The 21,661-nt window shown below is 34.3% G+C and overlaps 1 non-coding gene across 1 annotated transcript; it reads right to left on the minus strand.

The window, feature by feature from the left end:
- Positions 1-2,861: 2,861 nt before the first annotated feature.
- On the minus strand, positions 2,862-2,963 carry LOC147568591 (U6 spliceosomal RNA). Its single transcript, XR_015231534.1, has one exon. It is a non-coding gene; the product is annotated as a U6 spliceosomal RNA (small nuclear RNA).
- Positions 2,964-21,661: the final 18,698 nt, after the last annotated feature.

The raw sequence follows: 21,661 nt of genomic DNA on the forward strand, positions 1-21,661 counted from the left end.
CAAAAGACTCATTACTAGAACTATCTTTGGCTAGACTAGAAATCGAAAGGATGGGACGCTCCGTGCGAAGGAAATATAGGTCGTCATGAAGACTACCATGCCCAATCTTCGTCTTCGTTGTTCGGTCCTGAAAAAGACACAAATTCCGGTCAAATAAGACGGTACAACGAAGTGATTTAGAAATTTGAGAAATAGAGATGAGATTAAATTGAAAAGATGGAATATGAAAAACATCTTCAAGATAGAATCTATTGGAAAAATAGACGGTACCAATATTTTCAACCTTTACCCGTGAGCCGTCCGGTAAACGGACGTATAAATCCGGTGGTGCAAGGGAATAAGAGGAGAATCGAGATATATTTGAACAAATATGCTTGGCGGCTCCCGAGTCAATGACCCAAGGAGGATGAAAAGAAGAGTAGTACTTACCGGTAAGGTTGATTAGAGGATCCTTGTTGGTGTTGCCGTGAGAATTGGTTGCGGTCGGTTGCCTATTGCGGTCAAGGAGTGCCAATATACCTTGGTATTGCTCATTAGTGAAGGAGGTTGCTGGAGGCACCCCCTGACCGGTTTGGTCTGAAACCGAGAGGTTGATGGGCTCTTGTCGGGTACGGTTTCGTCCTCTTTGACCATAGTTGGGTGGATACCCATGTATCTTGTAGCAAGAGGAAACATCGTGACCATGGATCTTGCAATTTTCACAAAAAGGACGAGGGCGTTTTGTACGTTGTCTCTCGGTTCCATTAAAACGAGTTTGATTATACTCATTGTTTCCAACGGCAAGTGCCGCATTATTGGAGTCAATACTCATAGGAGTGACTAAGTTTTGTTGAACCTCTTCTTGTTTAATAAGTGAATGGATTCGAAGAATCGAAGGAAAGGGTTCAATCAATAAAATTTGACTCCGAATAGATGAAAATCTATCGTTAAGTCCTTGAAGAAATTCCATGGCCTTATCTTGATTTGTTCTTTCAAGTAAGGAACGACCATGTCCACATGTACAAGGCTCGGTGATAATCAAGGAATTGAGTTCGTCTTGAAGAGCCTTGAGGTTGGTGAAATACGTAGAAACATCGGAGTTGTCTTGTCTAAGACAAGAAATCGCTCTCTTTAATTGGAAAATTTTAGGAGCATTACGTTGATGAAAACGATCATAGAGATTGTGCCATATGTCGGAGGCCGTTTCATCATATAAGATGGAGGATCAAAGAGGTGGATCAACGGAATTGATGAGCCAACTAGAAACGAGATCATTACATCGTCCCCATTGTTCTAGTTCATTAGGAACGGTTGGTTTTTCGATGCTTCCATCAACGAATCCTAACTTTGCTTTAGCTCTTAAGGCTTTAGTCATTCCTCGTGACCATGAGGGATAGTTATCACCGGTTAGGAGCGGTGTGATAAGAATAGTAGTGGGGGAATCCGAATGGTGGACATCAAACGGCCCACTATTGATGTTATGATGAACTTGAGAGGTTTCCGAAGTTTCGGGAGTAGTCATCTTTTAAAAAAAAATTGAATTCTGGCTCTTATACCATGTGAAGAGGTAATAACCTCTTGATGATCGACTCGGATGAAGCCGAGGAAGATGAAGAGAGATTGGTCTCGGTGGAACCGAGAGGGACAGTAGGACCTCTCGGGTGAAACCGAGAGTGTGATAATGGAGGTTCTCGGGTGAAACTGAGAGGGATAGTTAGAGAACTCGGTTGAAGCCGAGTGTTGATCGTGAGACTTCTCAGTTGGAACCAAGAGATGATGATGGTGAGGTGTTAATCGTGAGGGAGAGAGAGAGATAGGTAAATACCTTTGTTTATTCACAATAACATGATTTTACATAAGGGTTAATTCCTTTATATAGGTTTACAAGAAGGTGTTTAAGAAATATAAAACTATATCTAAGTATGTGTTTATCTAAAATACATCAATCTTGGTTGTAATAGGAATCCTAATCCTACTAGGTTTCCTATAATTAATGGACCTAATCCACTCGATTTAGCCGAGTGGAGTGGACCTTCTAACAGTTATTGCTCTGGTTGCCTAGACTTATTAGTGCTACACAACATAAGAAATAAAATTAAGTTGAGTAAAAACTACGAGTAAGTTAGTCGATCAGGTTGTGGATTTACCCTATGTATTGTCAGTTCAAATTTCATCGAAACTATTGCATCTGATTACTTGAATCGGACGTGAATCAGCTTTATTTCTGGGATAAAGTTGTAGTTTTACGATATGAGTTTTTTTAAATATTGTTCCAGATTGGACATAGTTTCCTATCTCCCAAATATTGGGTTTTAGTTATCTTGGTTAATATACTATATATATTAATGTTTCACCCTTTGTATTGGTTTTCCCTTGTTAAGCCGTTACAACTAGTCCGTATTTTTCTAGTGACAAGTAAAGCCCAAAAAAAGAAAGAATGCTTGAACAAAATTCAGAATTTGAACACACTAGAAGGAAGGGAAGTCAAATGGTGAATTTGAGGAATCTAGAAAGGAAAAAGAAAATGATGTCAAGAAATGTTGGAGATTAAGTTAGCAAATGAATGATGTATTCATAACTATATGTATTCAAGAAGTTTTATCTTTTCCTTTTAGAAGATTCACCATTTGAAGTTTAGACTGATTATTCTCATGCTCTATCAATTTTAGAAAAGATAAACTTTTATGGGGCTTCTTAACTTTAGATTCCTTTCTCTCTCAAGAGAAGAAAGATGTCAATTTAGAACATATTCCTCTGCATGACATGACATTTAAACATGGTGTGTTGTCATCAACAAAAACCTTTCTTTTATTAAAACCCTAAGAAGTATTTTATATGAGATGAAAGTAGAATCAATCAAGCATGGAAGATGGGAAAAATAAAAAGAGTTGGCCCATTTCTCTAGTTGTATATGTCACCCTTGTGCACGCCCACACTAATCTTCTCGGTACCGTTCTAGTTTTATCGGATGTGTCCTCAAACACAACAACTCAGCTGTTCTAGTGTATACGAACGTCGGGCTATAAAATTGGTTTGACTGCCTATAGACTCTTGGGGATGACCCACTTCAATTGTTGGTCTCACAAACTTGCACTAAGATTACCCCCACTTCATGAACAAGAATTTCTTTTGGCTATAGGCACTAGCAATCCCCCAAAAAATATGTTTAGACTGTGCAACCGCTGCGCACATATATACAAACCTGTATAGAATGTACATAACTTTGAGCAACCTTACTTGCGCAGCATATCTATTGACATATTTGCAGACGTTGCACAGGAGCGATTGAGCCAAGCCGAAAAAGTTGATGAATCCTTTTTTTACGAAAGAGAATTTGGCTAGAAAGTTGGGCCAATTTCCTCAAAGTTGGAAAAGTATATTTTAATCTAACTATATATTTTTTCATATTCCTAACAATTTTCAAATTGTGTTCTAGAATATATCTTTGGATTTAAACCAAGGTTGGCCGAGACCTAAGGCAACAAAAGCAACTACTTTGGCCCTTCGGGCGGCAGGCTAATTAGGAGAACCAAATTATAAACAACAATCCTCCCAATAAATTTACAACCAACAATTATGAACAAACTCAAGCCCAAACAGTCAAGTTAAGAAACATAAAATAATAATAATAATAAGAAAGAAAATAATGCTACATATTTTCATTCACTTGAGATGTTTAAATATATATTCACATAAATTACTCGAGATGTTTAAATACATATTCAAATAATTGAGTAGTACAATTGAGTAGAATGGGACCTTCAACTTTGATATCAAGTTCTTGATTCTCATAAGAATAATCATCTAATAACGTCTTGAACTTTGAATATACCAAATATTTTATCGGAACTTCGTATCTCTTGCATTTTTCTCCAACGTAAACCGGTACAAAACCCTTGTGTATTGTTGTAGTATTATTGTTATCTTTTGTTAACAATGACACATACTTGAAGTGACTCTTTTCTTTACTCAACTTTCTTTTTATTGATGAGAAAATCTTCATCATCTTCATTATTAATTTTGGTGACAAAAGAACGGGACAGGTTTTTTCTCAACTTAAGATCTCAATTGAGTTTTGCATTGGAGAGGTTTTTTCTCAAAAAAAAACTCTAAAGTCCTAGGTGGCACTTAAGATTTTAAGATTGAGTCTTGCATTGGAGATGCTCTAACTTAAGTTATTTGGGGCCCCTCCTGTTAAGGCCAATAATTTGTTTTTGGAGGGTAATTTGTTTTTTTCTTTCTATTTTCCCACAACAACATTTGATGGGTTATAAAAATGTCCCATCTAAGTCGTTTAATTTAGTCAAGTTAGTCGATTTCGAGTCTTTATTATAATAAAATGGTTGGTTTTCTTGATTAGGTGTCTTTTGCAGAGTTAGGTGTGAAAAACGGTTAAAAACGAGAAAAAGATGAATGAAGGGTATTTTGGTCATTTGGAGTCAAGGACATTCTGGTAATTTGGACAAGGTCAATGCGTGGTTGAAAAGTAGAGGTCGAGACGACTTCGTAGGAGAAAACGGAAGTCAAATCGGAGTCCGGATGAGTGAAGTATACAAAGTCAAAGATGGGTCAAATTCTGTTAACCAGGTGGGATATAATCGGTGGGGTGCTTCTAAAGGCACCGGGCCAAAAGGCTGTTAGCATCCATTTCTTTTAGCACCATGGCCAACTGCTCTTTTCTTTGTTAGCACCGTACAATTATGTAGGCACCTGCCTAAGTTAAGTTAACCCCAACCCCTCCATCCATCTTGGTTAAATAATTCTCAACAAATCTTACCCAGTTGGATTTTTGGTTCTAAGTGAAGTAACTGGACTGAAATTACCTGCAATAACAGAACCGGTCGAGTTGTTTCTGTCCAATTAAAAAGCTTGAATTTATCTGGATTAATAAACCCTAGTGTGAGAATAAAATGTGATTTGGTGGACTCACTACTATGCTGGGAACACAGGAAGTCTAGTACATTGAACAACTCTAAAACTGGATCGTCTTTCTATGACACTATATGGTGATTCTAACAATTATGATAATCTATTTCGCTTCCCATCTCAACTCTTATAGTCAGTAGTTAATTTTTCTTGTTTACCAATGGTGTAATTTTGTGGCTAATAATGCTAATTTTGTGGCTAACAGTTCAGTTTTATTCAAAATTAAAGCTACATGTCAACTTATAGTCCCATTGTCTGTGCTATTATCTCGATCAATCAACTTCTAAGGTATATTTTTTTTTGGAGAAAAATGAATTGGTTTTATTTTAGAAGAAGATGAAGATGCAAACCAAGGTGAACATCACCCACATTAAAAATGGGTGCTTATAGAGAACTCGGGTCAATCGTCATTGACCCGAATCAACAAAATTTTCGGATGCTAACAGCCTTTTAACCCGGTGCCTTTAGAAGCAACCTAATCGGTGCAAATTCGGGCATGCGGTATTCTGCGGGACACGTGTCAAAGGACGGAGGCCGGTGCATCCAAATCCCGTGTTTTTGCTAAGCAGCGAAATGGACCCTATAGTCCTGATCAGGTGAAGCGCGCTGCAGCTTAACTCAGTGGTCCCAACCCCACGTTTTAATCTCAGCCGCTTCCTTCCGTGTTTTTGAAATCCGACGACTCCTGTGCATCAGCTCCTTTATCACTTATCCCGTGCGCCAGAAACAGTTTAGATCCCGTGCTCCTGGACGCGTGGCTCTTTCCCGTCCCTCCAGATCCGCGCGCTTCAAGATCTAACGGTTGCTGAATCGTCTCACCTTAATATCTTATAACCGGTTGCACCTTATCATCCGAATTAACACTCTAACGGCCAGATTCTCTCTCCCAGTTCATAGCCGACACATGGCATCTTACCCTAGCTGCTTGGAAGCTTCCCTTTTCACCAAAATTCCAGAAAGAATCCCCAATTTATCATTTTCTACCATTTTAACCCTACACAAACCCTAACTCTATTTAATAGCACTTCTTCCTTCTTTTCTCTTTAGACTTGAAAACCCTCTCAATCCCCTCTTACCTATTTCTTTCTCCTACCTTCTTCTTCCCTCTCATTTAGTACTAGTTGTAGTAGCTAGTCTTCTTCTTACTAGTTCTTCTTACTACTACTACTACTACTACTACTTCTTCTCTACCACTATTATTCTTCCATTAATAGTTTTCTCCTTCTTCCTTCCATATTCTTCTATCATCTTTATCCCCTTGCATCTACTCTTTCCAACTTCTTTCTACATCTAATTTCTTCATTCTCTTTCTTTTTCTTATTTGGGTGGCAATAAAATAGCTATCACTTGGATTTCTTGAAGTAAAATTCTTGAGCATAAATGGAGCAAATCTTGGATAAAATGGAGATACATGGGAATATGGAGTTTGACATTTTGATTATTGGGCTAAACTCGCCGTCAATATCCGAAGTGCCTACCTATCCCTTGGGATGATTCACAAATTTACTAACATACTATAACTTGACTCCCTATACTTGGGGAATAGACCTATTTTTAGGCCTATCAGCATTGTTGGAAAATTTTGTTTATTTTTATATCTTTTTAATATTTTGTACTACGAAATTTTTTCTTGATCTCCAAAGTATCGACCCTTGTTAATAGTGTCTCGCATGGACCACCCCACTCTAAAAGCTTTCCTCAGCATCTTTGAAATCGGTGGGGTCGAATGGATTTTGAGAATCTTAATCGGTGTCTTAACCAATTTCCACTTCAATTAGCTTTATGTGAAATCGATTTTAGTTCACAAATCGGGTTGCCTTAATCGATTTAACCTTGGTAACTTGACACTTTCACCATATTATTCTAGAATCTCTTCATTAAAACTTAGACACAATTCACATATGTTATATATCTGTTATTTTCTTTACAGTTATAAACATACAAAATACGGATTTAAATATAAATTTATTTTTTTGAGTTGGAATCGTAGACTAACCTGGACCGTTAAGTGTATATTAAGTTTAAAAAGTAATTGAGGACACATGATATTAAAGAAAGTGACAATTTCCGTATTAAATGGACGAATAGAATACTCCCTAAAAAAAAGGCTAAAATAAATCAAATATTTATATATAATCATTTGAGAACCAAATACCCATCTCTATAACTTCAAGTTTTAACTAGTTGAGACGTTGAAGTTTATGTTCAAATATTTGAGTGGTACAACTGAGAATATTGGGGCCTTCAGTTTTGGTATCAAGTTCATGACTTTCATAAGAATATTCAGCTAATAACATCTTAAACTTCGATCATACTAAATACTTAATTGGAACAATGTACCGTTTGAGTTCTTCTCCGACATAAATCGGTAGAAAACCCTTTTGTATTGCACTAGTATTATTAGTACTCTCCCTTGTTAACAATGAGTCATATTTGAAGTGTTTCAAGCTAGCGTAAGATCACAAATAGATTGTGTATTAAATAAATTAGGAATTTGATTTCTATAGAACAAGCTTTAGGGAGTTTTTGGAGTTAGACTCCAACTGAAGTTCTATAACGACTATATAAACTAGTCTAGGATAAACTAGGTAGCTGCAATCTAGATATTGTTTCTGTTTGATTTCATTAGGTATTTAAAAATACAAGGGATTCAATAACCACCCTAGTCCCTTAATTTTCATTAACTCAAAAATGACTGTTGTTTTTCTTTTCAAATCAATAGTTGATTTTCATTTCTTACCGGATCCTGCCACTAAATCAATAGCCAACATTATCTCCTCTCAAATGTAAGAAATACGATAATTTGAGAATGTAAAAAAAGAACAAAATCAACAAATAAAGAACGTATCAAAATATTTACATATTAAAATTCTCGCTATGTTAATATCTTGAAAGGTGATATCTTCATTATGCTGCACGTGACATCCCAACTAGGTTGGCACCTCACGAAGCATCCATCATTAGAATCACCACCTACTATTGTTATTATTATTGAATGAAACCAAATACAAGAGGGGGGACATAAAGCCTAACCCTGAATTTAACAAATGATCAGACCATTAAAAGACTATAAGATTCATCTAAACATATGTGAAGAGATACCATTTAAACTAATCATCTGAATAACAGAGTACACACTTCTTCGACTTTAACTCTTCTTCGTCGTTAACTCTTCATTCTTTGGATCATAATTTTCCGATTAATTGACTACTTCAGATGTTGAAGTACATGATCAAATTCTTGAGTGGTGCAATGAATCAGCCAAATGAAACCGAACCCAACAAAACCCAATGTTTTCTAGTCGAAATAAACTTAAATTTTGATTTTAATTCGACTCAAGCTAAATCAACCGTTTTCATGACCTAAACTATTATGAAATAAAATTTTGTTGGTTTACATTACGGTTTTAAAGTGTCGCAACGAAGTTCTGTTCAATTATATTATTGTTCGAATCGGCAATCTAAACCAAGATAAACAGACTTAATCAGTTTAAAGTCTGATTAGTTTGGCTTAGGACATTAAAAAAATATTTGGAAAATAGAAATTTTTGTGTTTCAAGATCAATAATTTCTCTTTCTATACAAGATAAACAAAATTACTAAAATCGAATCTTTTGTCCTAGTGAACCAAACAGTGGTAAGTGGAAAAATGGGAAACAATCTTTTTTTCTTTCGGCTACCGAACGGATGAAAATATGGAAATATTAACGGAGAAAATGATTCCCAGAGTAAATATTTCTCAAAGTAATTGGAATCGTAGACTAACTTGGACCATTAAGTGGATATTAAGTTTAAAAAGTAATTGAGGGCGCATGATATTAAAGAAAGTGACAATTCCATATTAAATAGACAAATAGAATATTCAGTAAAAAAAATCATGTAAATCAATAGACAAAATAAATCAAATATTTATACAAATCATTTTGACAACCAAATACCCGTCTCTTAAATTTTAAATCTTAACGGGTTGATATGTTGAAGTTCATGATCAAATATTTGAGTGGTACAACTGAGAAGCATGGGGCCTTCAACTTTGGTATCAAGTTCATGACTTTCATAGAATATCCATCTAATACTTAATATCTTAAACTTTGAACATACCAAAAACTTAATTGGAACAATGTACCGTTTGCATTCTTCTCCGACATAAATCGGTAGAAAACCCTTTTATATTGCAGTAGTACTCTCCCTTGTTAACAATGAGACATATTTGAAGTCTTTCTTTTCCTTACCCAATTTTCTCTTTTGGGACGAAAACATCTCCAACTTAACTATTTGGTTGGAAGGAAGAAAGGAGAGAAATAACTCTTATTATTAGAAGCAAAACGCAAGAGAGAATTATAAGCTAGCGTCAGATCACAGATAGATTGTGTATTAAATAAATTAGGAATTTGATTTATATAGAAGAAGCTTTAGGGATTTTTAGAGTTAGACTCTAATTGTAATTCTAAAACTACTACATAAGATATTTTTTCTAATCTCAATCTAGTTTTAATTGTGTAGGATAAACTAGGTAGTTGCAATCCACATATTGTTTCTCTTTGATTTCATCAGATATTCATATATTGTAGGGATTTTATAACTACCCTATTCCTTCAATTTTCATTAACTCAAAAATGACTGTTGTTTTTCTTTTCAAATCAATAGTTGATTTTTCATTTCCTATGGTATCCCGATTCTAGATCAATAGCCAAACTAAATCTCCTCTCAAATGTAAGAAATACGACATTTTGGCAAAGAAAAAAAAAACAGAATCAACAAGTATAATAACATATCAAAATATTTATAGATTAAAATTCTCGCTATGTTAATATCTGGAAAGGTGAGATATCTTCATTATGCTGGACATGACATTCCAACAAAGTTGACACCTCATGAAGCATCCATCATTAGAATCACCACCTGTTATGGTTGTTATTATTATTGAACGAAATACAAGAGGGGGGGGGGGGGGGGGGGGGACTTAAAGCATATCCCAGAATTCAACAGATGACCAACCTAGGATTATAAAAAAAGATCCATCTATACATATGTGAAGAGATACCCTAATCTCTTAATAACAGAGTACACGCTTCTTCAACTTTAACACTTCTTCGACTTTAACTCTTCGTTCTTTGGGTCATATTTTTCGGATTAATTGACTACTTGAGATGTTTAACTACATGATCAAATACCTGAGTGGTACAATGAAGCACAATGGGTCCATCAACTTTGATATCGAAATGAAGATTCTCTTCATCTGAGTATTCATCTAATAACATCTTAAACTTGGAATATACCAAATACTTTATCGGAACCACGTACCTTTTTCTATCTTCTCCAACGTAAACCGGTAGAAAACCCTTGTGTACTGTTGCAGTATTATTAGTATCCTCTGCTAACAATTGGTCATACTTGAATGGACTTTGTTTCTTACCAAACTTTGTTTTTAGAGATGAAAACATCTTCATCATCTTCATTATTGGGTGAGAAAGGATCAATTGGAAACAAGACTTAGATAAAAGGTACTGGTAGGGAATGAAAAAGATGAGACAGAAATAATTTCAGTAGAGAGCAGAGGGTATAAGATCTCAATGACTTGTTTAGTAGTTTGTGAATAGTTTACTTGGGTAGTTAACTTATATACAGAGAAAACTTTCTAATTTGGATTTGGAGGTTTTATAAGATTGTGGGTTTATTAGTTTCCAATGTGCCTGTGGCATTAGATTGTGGTTTTATAGGATAGTGTACCATTATCCTGGATTTTATATATTTAAGATTTTATCTATCTGAAGTAAATAGAGGATCCTAGTTTAATATAATGTATAGATACATTTATGATGGTCGCCAAATTTGAAATCTAAGTCGAGCGGGCCGATATATTTTATTGCAATTGAGATTTTGATCAAGTAATACTAGCTTCAAATTTATTCTCGCGAGCTATGTATATGACATAATACGTGAACTCAATTTTTAATGCATAAATGGTAATCGTTTCACCTACAAAAACGCCATAGAAGCATCCGCCAAAACATCTGGACAACTTTTCGCAAATATTCATGCCCACACTAATAGCTTATTTGATTCGAGAATGACATAAGATTACATTTCGGTTTTAGGGCAGAATTAAACTTCATGACTCGCTAAGAGTTAGACCGTGTTCTCTATATATGTCCATATCTTTAGTTATTGGTGTCCCTTTCCTATCTAGGCTAACGTTTACGTGTTAAGATCTTTTTTATTTTTATTAATTTTTTTTTTTGTTTTTCTGCGAGCTGCAATTGTCGGAATGTTTTTTTTATTTTTCTTTAAAATTTTGTACTCCCGAAAGTTTTTTTTCTCCCAAGTATCGTTCTCTATATACGTCCATATCTTTAGTTATTGGTGTCCCTTTCCTGTCCAGGCTAACGTTTACGTGTTAAGATTTTTTTTTTTAGTACAAAATTTTGAACAATATTTTTTTTGTTTTTCCGCGAACTGAAATTGTCGGAATGTTTTTCTATTTCTCTTTAAAATTTTGTACTCCCGATTTTTTTTTCCTCCCAGTATCGTTCCTTGTTAATAGTGTCTCCCCCGCCTCTTTGACTCTGGTTGATTCGCATGGACCACCCCACTCTAGAAACACTCCTCGCATCTTTGAAATAAGTGGGGTCGAATCGATTTTATGAATCAAAATCGGTGTCTTAACCAATTTCCATTCCAGTTAACACTAGGTCAAATCGATTTTGGTTCACAAATCTGTTTGCCTTCATTGATTTCAACTCGGTAACTTGATACTTCCTCCATATTATTCTAAAATCTCTTACAAAAAATATTAAGACAGAATTCACACATGTTATTTATCTGTTATTTGGTGAATGAGATATCTATATAACAAAACAGAACTTGTTTTTGCTTACTAGGACAAAATGAATGCAATCTGACTAGGACAATCTAACTAGGACAAGCTGACTAGGACGAGAACAAAAGATGACCCCTTATCCTGACCCTCTATTATTTGATCCAACCATTGAGAAGAACATAACCCTACACCTTCTCTCATTAACCCACGTGAATCTTCAATTTCAAAAGATGTTACCAATTTTAGTTTCTTCATCTTCCCGTCGTTTCCGATGTTACGTCTCTCGCTTATTCGCTTAACCCTAAATTACTTCTGTTATATTTCTCTTCCTTCTCTTTCCTCTTCGAAGAGATTATATTTCATCTGGGTTTGGATTCTTAATCTTGATTCGATAAAGAGTTTTCATACTTCTTCTTTCTTCCATCTTTAGGATTCTTCTCCGGAGATTTTGAAATCTGTAAATCTAGATCATGAAATTTGCCAAAGTGGGTAATAGATGAGATGAAAATCACATTCTTACATTAGACAAACACACTTAAGGTATATAGATCTGTAATAATTAACTTCTCAAATTTGTCGACTTTGTAAAATTTAGTATAGTCCTACTTAATTTATTTAACTTTTGTCTTGGGTATAAAAAAGTTGGATTGTATGAACTCTTCTACCAGGGTTTTTCCATTAATCATAAGAGTGAAGTTAATATTAAGTTTGGGTCTTTTTTTGTCATCTATTTATGCTAAAATAATTTAAATGGTTTCCACATTGTCTTAGTCTGATCTTTTTACTATGCTACTGTGTACGGCCAGATCAAGAAGAATTTTCTCATCAAAGTGGGGACGAAGTTATGACCCTCATGCGAAGGAACTACTCATTAGACATAGTTCAGAACATGGAATTGATGAAATTAAGTATATACACAAGTATAACTATAAGGGTGAAGATTATATAACTCTGGTGTTCGAAGCGGCAGATGGGATTAAATGATAGTATTACTATATTGTTATATTTTGTAATAAAGTTGTTTCCTCTAAATTTCAATTTGTATCAAATTTTTATGGCAGTTTTCAATGAAGTTATTTCGATTTATTTTTCCTATTTAGTGAGCATGTGTTGCTTGTCGTACTCTCAAGAACTTGTTCACAACATAAAATTAAATGTTTTACTACATATACAACTCTTCTTCAAATTGTTATCTTTAGAAATATCTCCTTACATTTTCTCTCCATCCTCAAACTATTTCACAGGATCATTCACATTTTAACTTCTTTTAAACTGGAAAGGATGGTAGATATGATTTGTCCTCACATGTAACTATATTTGCACCATAAGTTGGTCTTTAACCGTGCCGGAGTAGATATGGTGTTTCCTCACTTGTAACTATATTCGCACCATAAGTTGGTCTTTAACCGTGCCGGAGTAAATATGGTTTTTCCTTACATGTAACTATATTTGCACTATAAGTTGGTCTTTAACCGCGCCGGAGGCACAGACTATGCCTAGTCTATATAATAAAACGGGTTGAAGAGTGCTGACTGGGATAAACATTAGAGATAAATCCGACCGTCTGCCCCAGATCAGAACTAAATTAAACCGTTCGATTCTTCAGTTTTAATATACACATATTGTCATTAATTTCATTTAGTCATTAATTGCTATTAACATAAAATCCACGTTGATCTTTTGGGGGCCGTTGATTCTTCGGTTTCAATATACACGTATTTAGTCATTAATTTCGTTTAGTCATTAATTGTTATTAACAGAAAATCCACGTTAATCTTTTGGCGCCCTAAGTCTCCTGCACATGGAATCCACGTTGGATTCATCTTCTTTGGCTTCATATCCACATCCTCATAAAAACTCTGCTTAAATATTCTTTGAAGATACTCAAATCAATGAAACTCCCATTTGGTTTGTATGAGCGACATCACGAGGTAGGTTTTTTTTTCTATCTTTATTTGATTTTGTTTAATTTTTTCTTTAATAATCACTGTCATTCTTCTTAGATAGAGAGGATCTAATTCAATGATTTCTACAAGTCAAGCTTGGTATATTCTCCTCTTCTATTTTTCAGTTCTTCTTTGTTTAATTTCTTTATAAAATTTACTTTGTTTATTAGGTTGTTGAACAACTTTGTCCGACTACTGCTAGGAATGGAAGAAAGAAAAAGGATATATGTCAGGGTGAGCACATGAATCGAACGGGCGACTTTCATATCCTCAACATTGTGTAGTCTCTAAACTATTCTTCTCTTTCTTAGGTAAACAAAAATAAAAAAAAATAAAAAATAAAATTACTCTATTAACGGGTGGTCTTCGTACATACTTTTTTTTTTTTTTCTGTTGCAACTATTTATCTTAGGGTGTCTTATATTTTATGTTTTCCATTGTTATATTGGACATTACATGGTATTATTAGTTGTAATCGTAATTATATTATATTTTGCATGAAATATATCCCAACTCCATTTAACTTGATCTATTTTTCATAATTAGGGGCTTTGTAATTTAAGAATCTCTATAATTGAGGTTTCAAGGGTTTTATTTGATTCACTGATTGAGTTCAGTAATGGATCTTTTAGGCTTGTTTTTAATATGATAATCGATTGATATGTTCTCGATTAGATGCGAACGCATTCTCAAAGTAGGTTTTCAATTATTTATCCATCTCTTATCCTTTTAATTGAAAATTCTAGCATTTTAGTTGATTTGTTGATTCGTTAAAGTGTTTGGTTTTGTTATCAGTTCAGAGAATGCTCAAAGATCAAGGCTTTGGAATAAAATGACCAATTGGAAAGATCTTGAGTAAATGAGCATTTGTTCCTCGGGCTTGTTGTAAAACCATGGTCCGGAACAAAATTGAAACATAGTCCCTTAAGAGTTATTCAATATTCTCAACAACAGCAATTAGAGAATTAATATAACACTTTTCCTTCTCCGAGTAGAAGTTCTCACTTGGTATTGGTTCTTCCGGCTACAAAGGGTATAGCTTATCAAGATGTTTCGTAACTTTTTTATGGATTAAGCCCATACCAAGAGATTGTTCTTCCGGCTACAAAGGGTATAGTTATAGTTATTGTATGTTCAGATGGACTTATCAGAACATTTGGTAACTATAGATTGGGAATTTTCTATATTACATTACTTTTGAATTTAAACATGTACTTTGAAATACATGAGGTAATTCGTATAATTGTCTATCCCGTTAGTCATTTTATGTGAGTTCGATTTGACTCCCATATATTAAACTTCGATTGGCTTGTAACTGCACAATAAAAATAAATTAATGTTTTGGGTTGGTGACTAAAGAAACTATACGTTGAAGAATTCGTTCTACGATATATTTTTTTAACATTTGTTAAGTACCCTTCTTTTACAAGTTCAATAGATATTTAACAAATTTAATATTCTTTTGGTTCATTCCAGGTATTTTATGGGAACTTCAATTTCGATCATGGTATTGGTTAAATACTCAAATGATAACAGCCGTGCCGGAGGCACGAGTTATACCTAGTAAGCATACAAGTACTGATTTATCGTGGACCATTAAGTTGATATTAAGTAAAAAGTAAATGAGTGGGCACGATATTAAAACCGTGACAATTTCAGTATTTAATGGACAAATAAAATATTTAGAAAATAAACATGTAAACCAACAGCCAAAACAGATCTCCTCTACTAAATCACAAGAGAGGAGAGATTGTGTATTAAATATGGACATTTATAGAGAAGCTAAAGGGATTTTGTGGAGGTAGACTCCAACTGAAATTCGGAAATGACTAAGTTCTTTTTGTCTAATTTAATCTATAGTTTTAGTTGTCTAGGATAAACTAGGTAGTTGCAATCTAGATTTTGTTTCTCTTTGATTTCATTAGATAGTCAAATATTACTCTACTCTAGCATCCTGCCTCTAAATTAACCTCCATTTGTCCGTTCTCTCTTCTCCTATGTTTGCGACGTATAACGAAAGTTAGGTGGTTCACATGTTATTTAAATTACTTTGCAAAGAGTCACAAATGCATACTGTAATGGACTTTCGTCAGTAGTTTGCATATTTTTTAGTTTGAATAATAGACCCACTAAGTTAGTGCGATTAAGTTAAAATTGTTTTCAAAATAGAATTGAACACAACATAAATTTTTTTTTTCTAGGGACAAAATAGAATACACGAAACTTTATTGTCAAACAAACAAAAATGTAAGTCAATAGGCAAAATAAATCTCCTCTGAAATTAAGAAATATGATAATTTGGCAAAGTAAATAAAGCAAAATCAACAAGTAAAAGAACATAATGAAAGGTGTGATATCTTCATTGTGCTACATGTGACATCCCAATTAGATTGGCACTTCATGGAGCATCCGTCATTAGAGTCACCACCTACCTATTATTGTTGTTATTATTATTGAATGAAATCGAATACAAGAGGGGGGGACTTAAAGCATAACCGTGAACCATTAAAAGCCTAAGATTCATCTAAACATTTGTGAAGAGATACCGTTTAAACTAATCATCTTAATAATAGAGTACACTCTTCTTCGACTTTAACTCTTCGTTCTTCGGGTCATATTTTTCGGATTAATTGACTACTTGAGATGTTGAAGTACATGATCAAATACTTGAGTGGTACAATGAAGCACAATGGGTCCATCAACTTTGATATCGAAATCAGGATTCTCTTCATCTGAGTATTCATCTAATAACATCTTGAACTTGGAATATACCTAATACTTTATCGGAACCACGTACCTTTTACAATCTTCTCCAACTTAAACTGGTATAAAACCCTTGTGTACTGTTGTAGTGTTATTAGTATTAGAAAACCAGAAAACTTGTATTGATTCAAGAGGAGTTACAACTTATATAGAGAAGTTAGTTGAGTTTGTTAGAGTTTGTTAGAGGTTAGTTAGAGTTACTTAGGTTGTTATGAAGTATTGATTCAGTGTGACAAACCACACTAAACCTAAAATACAACCCACTCTTCTAACCCTCATAAGACTTTCTTACACCTCTCATACACAAAGACCAGAGTTTGACTTCACCATTTGAAGTTTAGCCTGATTATTAGTTTATTAGTTTCCAATGTGCCTGTGCCATTAGATTGTGGGTTTATCATTTTTCATAAACACTAATATAGGATAGTGTACCATTAGACTGTAGCCTTATCCTGGACCTTATCTAAGATTTTATCTATCTGAACTAAATAGAGGATCCTAGTTTAATATAATGTATAGATACACTTATGAGGCCTTGCTGAATTCCCTCAAGATTTGTTCGAGTTGATAAATATTCTTTAGAGAGTTTTGTCCAAAGATGATACAATCGTCTGCAAATAGCAGATTTTTGATGGTAAGGTCGGACTTAGGGATAGGAAAACCGATAAATGGTGTTTGGTTATTGTTCTTCTCTAATAACCTACTGAGGCCTTCCATGGCAATGGCGAATAAGAAAGGCGAGGGATGGTCACCTTGTCTGATCCCTCGACTGACGTTGAAAACCGAGCCAGGACGACCATTAATAAGAACTGCCATGGAGCTGGTAGTAAGACAGGTATTTGTGAGGTTGATCTAAAACGGGGAGAAGCCCATAAGCCTTATGATGTTATCTAGATAACTCCATTCAATGCGATCAAATGCTTTGGACATGTCTAGTTTGAGACCAAAGTAGATTTTTGGCCCCTTGATTTTCTTAAAAGAATGAATAAACTCCTGGCTGATTATGATATTATCGATGATTTGCCTACCTGGCACGTACGCCGTCTGAAAAGGGGAGATAAGATCTGGCAAAACGGGTTTAAGTCGATTTGCCATAATTTTGGTTATGATTTTATAGGTAGTGTTAAGCAGACTAATCGGTCTGTAATCTGCAGGCGATTGGGGGGTTTTAGTTTTTGGAAGGAGACAGATGTGAATGTGGTTGGAAAAGAAGGGGAGAGTAAGTGCTACAAAAGTTATCTAGCAAAAATAGACTTCTTAAACGAAGAAACCTAATAATAAAAGAAACTATTGTCACTAAAAAACGAATATTGAGACGCACTTTGTCAAAATTGGAAAAATTGAGTTGAGTAGTCCAATGACTAAATAATTCACAATTCAAGGTTTTTAGGCTTCAAAACTATATAATATATGTAAAGATCCATTAAGAAATCTCAATTTTCCAATGGCAAGAATAGTTGGATGAAATTGGGCAGGAGTATATGAAGATATAATTCTTATTGCATCACGCGTAACACGCATTTTAATTAAATTTTTAAACTTTTGGAAAGTACATCAATATGGGCCGCAAAATATGAAATTGTTACCGACGCTCAATAAGTTCATTGAATGGAGATAGTACAACCAATAAATTAGAACAAAGTCTAATCCAGGTTTAGTATATTTTATATTGAAATTCATGAGAATTTGGCAACAATAAGCAGAGAGAATGAGATGATTTTTTTTTACCTTTCTGAGAAGAAAGCAATATGAATTTAATACACAAAATTTTTGTTTTGATTTAATCAGGCAGAAATTTAAATGTCAATTTTAGCACAACCTAACTCTAATGTTATAAGCGAAACTTTTTCACTGACCCCGTAATGAGTTATTTCCGATGAAATTTGTAGTTGCTAAATAATGTATTAAGTAGCTTGTTTCGTGATCAACTTACAACTTTTTCACTGACCCCGTAATGAGTTATTTTTTATGACATTTACAGAGATTCAGCAGTTATGTACGTATTCTATCTTTATGATATATCAATATTGCATGATGTCGTCACGATTCTATAATATGTGTAATGTAATACCTAATTTAGAGATGATTCGGCCTATTTAGGGCCAACAAATTTTATATCCTGGAATGCTTTGGTGGGGGAGGAATATTCAAAGATTGCTGACATTGTTAAATTATGCTATGTTTGAATGCTTACAAACTTGAATACATTTGCATTGATTCTGTTCAATACTTTGTTGTACTAAAATTTGCCACTCTATTCAAATTCTAGTGAAGTGATTCCATCAAAGATTATGGCTTCAAGGACCACAATATGTCATTATATGTCAATAAAAGCATTATTTATATTAAGATAGGTATCAATTTGTAAATAAAAAACCGTGATCGTCCTGCTATTGTCGATGATACATGAAAATTGAAAAACCGAATGTCGAATAATGACATCTATAAGAGAATCAGAGGTCTGACTGAGCTGACAAGACTCAGCTGACTCAATAAGAGAACTAACTCAATAGTTAGTTTGATTAAATAAGAAGTTAGAGAAAGTTAGTTATAGTTTAAATAGTAGTTAGAGAAAGTTGTTATGGTTAACAACTTAACTAACTATTAAGAAAGTCAGTTAATCTCTCTCTCTCTCTATAACAAACAATTTCTTTCTCTCTCTAAATGATATAAATTGAGATCATCTTCTTTGTAATGGATTGATTGAAAAAGAGAATTAATAAAATCACAGAGTTTATCAAAGAGTTTAGATAAATTTTCATGGTATCAGATTTCTAACCAAATGAATCCCACAACCAATTCCGCTGCTTCTGCTTCTTCTTCTTCAAATCACCATCACTCGATCTCAAATATAGCTAATTTCGTATCTGATAAACTTGATGGATCGAATTATCTAATTTGGAAGGATCAAGTTGAATCGATCTTATATGGTGCTGATCTAATAGATTATGTTGATGGCTCCATTGAAATACCAGCTATGAAGATTGTTGAAGATGATAGAGAAATTCTGAATCCCGAGTATAAGAAATGGAAGAAGCAAGATAGTTTTGTCCAATCTTGCTTAAAAGCAACTTTTTCACCTGAGATCAAATCAGATGCTCTTGGTTTAAAATCCGCCTATGAAATCTGGTCTTATCTTGATCCCATATACACAGAAGAGTTCGAAGCTAAGAAAGATTTACTTCGTTCACAAATTCAATCTATAAAGAAAGGAAACTCAACTATTGGTGAGTATATCAGGAAGATCAAATCTCTTGTTGATGCTCTAATTACAGTCAATGATAAGGTAACAGACAAAGAACTTTGTAGAATTACTCTTCTAGGTTTAGGGAAAGATTATAGACAATTTGTTATTTTTATAACATTAGAGAAGGAAGAATTACATTCCCTGAACTTAGGTCAAAATTACTACACCATGAGCAATGGTTACTCGATGAATCACAAGAGGAACCTAAAAATGCCTTTTTTGTTCGACAATCACAATATAGACAGAAGAATGATCATAGGCAGAAACCTCAGGGTAAACCCTATCAAAATCATTCAAATCATAGTAAGACCACACATGATCTTCATCAAGATCAGGTCAAATTGAGTTATTCCAACTTTAATAAAGGTAAGAACATCACAGAAGGACCTAAGTTAGGTCCAAAAGCTGAAAATTTCGATTTTGCTACAGTTCCTTGTGGAATCTGCAGAAGATGGGGTCATATGGCTGGAAATTATTTCTTTAGATATTCTCAACCTAAAGCAAACAAACCCTATCAACCAAATTTTGCTGGTCTTCATATTGAGGAAGAGGAAGATGATAATGATACAAAAGAATTTGAAGAAAGTTTTTCAGATGATAATGATGAGGACATAGTAATTGCTGAATGCAATATGGCTATTTTATCTGGTTCTTCTACATTTGATGAAGATGATTCAATTCAAGTGTGTCATTTGGCAGAATCAACTCGTTGGTTGGCTGACACTGGTGCATCCAGCCATATCACAAAAAATAAGTCTATCATATGTGATCCAAAAGGCTATAAAGGCAAAGAAAGAGTCATGGTTGGAGATGGAAAGTATTTGCCTATAATGGAAACTGGCAATACTACTCTGTCTATTTCTTCTCATCCTTTTAAACTAGAGAATGTTCTTCATGTGCCCAATATAAAGAAGAACTTGTTATCTGTCTCCAAGTTTACAAATGAGAATTTTTGTTCAGTGGAGTTCCTTCCATGGGGATATAATATCAAAGATCTTCTGTCTGGTTCAGTTCTAGCTGAGGGTCCTATGGTTAATGATCTATATCCTATAAATTTTACAAAACACAGTACTTCTCTAGAAGCTCATAGTGCTATTCAATGCCTAGAACCTCATCTGTGGCACTCAAGGTTGGGCCATCCATCAAAAGCTATATTGCTCCAATTGAAACATGAAGACAAGATCAAAGTTTATTCTAAGAAATTTGAGAATGTCTGTCATTCATGTCAACTAGGTAAAAGTAAATGTCTTCCTTTTACTCCTTTATCTTCAAAATCATCACTTCCTCTTGAATTGATTCACTGTGATATATGGGGTCCAACACCACTTCCAACCTCTTCTGGCATAAGATATTATATACTCTTCAATGATGATTATAGTAGGTTTTCATGGATATATCCATTAACAGTTAGATCAGAAAGTCTGAATTGCTTCAAACATTTTAAAGCTTCAAATGAGAATCTTCTCTCTTCTAAAAATTAAGAAGTTTCAAAGTGATGGTGCTCCTGAGTTGGCAAAGGGTGAATTGAAGAGATTTCTAGATGATAATGGGATTGTATTCAGGTGTTCTTGTCCATACACTCCCCAACAGAATGGTAAAGTAGAGAGGAAGAACAGACATGTCACTGAAATGGGTAATACTTTACTTGTTCACTCTTGTTTACCTAAAATTTTCTGGTTTGAAGCATTTTCCACTTCAGCATACATCATAAATAGGTTACCCACCCCTATACTAGAAAACATATCTCCTTATGAATGTCTATTTCATAAAGCACCAGACTATAAGTTCATGAAGGTTTTTGGTTCCACATGCTATCCTTATCTAGCTCATTCTAGAAAAGATAAACTCAGTCCTAAATCAGCATAGTGCATCTTGTTGGGCTACATCTCTGTGCATAAGGGTTACAAATTCTATGATATTAACTCAGATAAGATGCACATCTCTAGACATGTGATATTTGATGAATCATCCTTCTATTTTA

This window comes from Eschscholzia californica, unplaced genomic scaffold (assembly GCF_041429995.1).
Source record: "Eschscholzia californica isolate CP2 unplaced genomic scaffold, dmEscCali1.0.p SCAF_1, whole genome shotgun sequence".
Lineage (NCBI taxonomy): Eukaryota > Viridiplantae > Streptophyta > Magnoliopsida > Ranunculales > Papaveraceae > Eschscholzia > Eschscholzia californica.